The sequence below is a fragment of the Anastrepha ludens genome, chromosome 6 (assembly GCF_028408465.1).
Source record: "Anastrepha ludens isolate Willacy chromosome 6, idAnaLude1.1, whole genome shotgun sequence".
NCBI lineage: Eukaryota > Metazoa > Arthropoda > Insecta > Diptera > Tephritidae > Anastrepha > Anastrepha ludens.
This window is the reverse complement of record NC_071502.1, coordinates 106,955,504-106,958,969: the sequence shown is the minus strand read 5'-3', so window position 1 is coordinate 106,958,969 and position 3,466 is coordinate 106,955,504.

Sequence of the window (3,466 nt, the reverse complement as noted above, 5' to 3'; positions counted from 1 at the left end):
TTTTGGGGTTATGTGAAGTCATTGGTCTACAGTAACAGCCGGCGACGATTTGTGAGCTCAGAGCCAATATTGAACGCGAAGTTGCTGGAATTTCGGCCGATTTATGCAAAAGAGTGGTCGAAAATTGGGTTCAACGATTGGACTTCGTAAAACGTGCACGCGGTGGTCATGCAAAAGAAATCGAATTTCATACTTAAATGTATGTGTTCAAACTCGATAATAAAAAAAAAATTAGTTAAAAAAGTCAAACCGTTTGTGTTTTATTCAAAAAAGTTCAAAAGTTGAAGCGCTCTTACTGAAAAACCCTTTTTATACCTCTTCCTCATCTTAACAGCTCCGAACAGAGGAACTCCAAACCTGGCTATGATATGTCCATTAGCCCAGCGCTCCCTTTGGAATTCCCAGTCATAGATCGCAAACACATTTTTGACAAACTCAGTAAGTCAAACTCACAGTGATTGCTCCAGGCTTTTCCTTTTTTGCTACGCCTGTGGATATAGCAGACCTCGATATTAACCAGCTGATGAATTTCATCAGTATCATGGAGCGGTTAACTAAACCGTGATTAGTCATTGTTTTGTCTTATTTTTCTTCTTTTCCATTCCCACCTATCCACTCTTTCTGGTTTTTTCTTTCCTTTTTCCGCTCTAAGGCATCACAAGGGATGAATTTCATATCTTTTCTAAGTGGGAGCTAACCTACCGCTCGAAATCTCTACCTTAACTGAATATGAATTTCTTGAAAAGAACAGCTCGACAAAACCTTAATCTTAAGCGCTACTCGTGCCACATTGCTGAAATGAGTCACGGTGATGAGAAGAAATGACATGAGAAAGGCGGTCTCAATATATCATCTGAGCTATTCCCTTTGTAAATCATTTTGTCTTAGGATACTGAGGGTTTACTACAGCGAACTTACTGCAGTGAGCTGCACTTTGCATCGAGAGCTCATCTAAATTGCAAACGAAACTCTGGCAATGCCATTGAAGGCTGATTGCTGACTACCATAGAGTAAAACTTTAGAGTGCGATTAGCTCGATTCGCTGTTCAAAATCTTTGTCATTTAAAACTGAGAACGAAATTGTACACTCAAGTGCTGTGTACTAATAGACAAAATCGAGCTATTATATTGTAGTTAACATTTAAAATTTAAATTAAGTGTTGCAAAGTTAGCAGCACCTCACTTGGCCTTAAGCACTGCAGCACTACTTTTACATCAGCAATTTTGTACAATAAGTAAATTCGAACCTCTTATAATTTCATTTGTCAATTGCGAGCTGCAACATTTAAGTTAGTGTTACATTTTCTATTTTCATTTAATTCCAACTAACAGTCGACAGCTTATTTGCACAACAGCACTTTTCCGCTTGCAACATAAGCACTTTTCGCCTCTAACAGCCTTCACCTTTTCTCTATGATTTAGTCAAAGCCTATGGTATATGCAGCCACAATGCTCCCGTTACTCTTCTAAAACTGTTTCTCACATTTCATATGCAAGTCTGCTCAAATTTCCTTCCAACGCTTTCCCTTTGCTCGCCTTCCCTTACTCCTATCTCAGAATTATCCTTTTGGTTGCATGCGCCTCGTACAGCTAAAGCAACCGGCAATATAATTTATTTGCACCGGAAATGAAAATGTTGTCACCTTTGAGTATTGCACAGAGGCTGTTGCAAATTTCATTTACTTGGCTGTATGTGGCATGCCACACTGATTGGCTTTGTTAATGAAATGGCTTTCCTGCCGGAAAAGTCTGAAGATGAAGCGAATCTATGTCAGCTGTACTCGCAGGTTAAAGAAAGAGTCTACACTAGGTTAAAAAACGACTTCACAGGGACTTCTAGACAATTTTTGACAATTCGGTTGCTTTTACTTAATTTAAACAATCATTTTTATAAAAATATAGTTAGTTTTACTACAAAAGCTAAACAAATCCCAGTTTGAGGCTTGCTAGGAATTAGAAAAAAATTAAAAAAAAGTTCATCAAAATATCGTACCTTTTAATCAGAATTTTAACAAAGTTAAGAGTATACAGTTTCGTAGCCCATTAAATTTTACTGTAATAAAGTGCCAGTTGAATAGCTTCAAAAATCGCATTGAAATTTCTTCTTTTTTTTTGCTGACGCAGTTGAGAAACCTTCTAACCGTATAAAAAAATTTCAAGCATTCGCGATACGGAGTAACGGCTAGCAAAAGAAAAAAATAAAAAATAGTTTAAAAAACTAAAAAACACCCTTTTATTGCTAATCGAACTAAAAAGTAGAAAATAAATTTTAATGACAAAGGGACCTATAATGAAGTAATAGCAAATCGAACGATCAGTCATAGTCAACTACCTCAGAAGAGAATTATAACAAAAATAAAGATACAAATAAAATAATTCAAATTAGAGTTAAAAGCGTGGGATGCTTGATATAGTAAATACTACAATCATTCTATTGGCAACTGCCTATGTACAGAGGGTTATGAAAGTGAAGCAAAATGCATCCCACGCTTTTAACTCTAATTTGTCTAAACCTATGGAGGATGGTTCCATGTGTAGAAGTCCACGCAAGTGGGGAAAGTTACTGATCGCCATTAACTTGGGAATGGCCAGGACGATTCTTCTGCATATGGTTCAAGCAGCTCACAACGGCCGGGATTAGCCCACGTATCCTCTGGGTAGCTTCCGAACACCCGTTCGGGAGTGAGATAACGGGAGAAGGCGAAACATTCCAGGATAGCTGGTTGTGCGTTGGGTTTGGGACCCGCCACTTAAAAATCCCCCCCCAATGAAAAGTTTGAAAAAGCCTCGGATGAGACCTCCCTATGCTGATGACGACCCCTGCAAACGAAATAAGGAATATGATTTGAGGGCATGCACCTGCAATGTCCGGTCCCTTAATGGGGAACGTGCCTCTGCCCGGCTGATTGATGTCCTCGTGAGAGTAAAGGCTGACATCACTGCCATCCAAGAGATGCGATGGACGGGGCAAGGTAAGAAAACCATAGGACCTTGCGACGTCTACTACAGCTGCCATGTAAAGGAGCGCAAATTCGGTGTCGGATTTGTTGTGGGGGAGAGACTTCGTCGCCAAGTACTGTCGTTCACTCCGGTGGACGAGCGTCTCGCAACAATCCGCATCAAAGCCCGTTTCTTTTTTTTAACATATCGCTAATTTGCGCCCACGCCCCGACGGAAGAGAAGGACGATGCGACCAAAGATTCTTTCTATGAGCGCCTGGAACGCTCCTATGAGCGCTGCCCCCGCCACGACATAAAAATCGTGCTTGGCGACTTCAACGCCAGGGTGGGCAAGGAGGGAATTTTTGGTCCCACAGTCGGAAAATTCAGCCTGCACAACGAAACATCCGGTAACGGACAGAGGCTGATCGACTTCACCGGGGCCCGAAACATGGTAGTCTGCAGCACCAGAGTCCAGCATAAGAAGATTCACCAAGCCACCTGGCTGTCTCCTGATCGAAAAACAC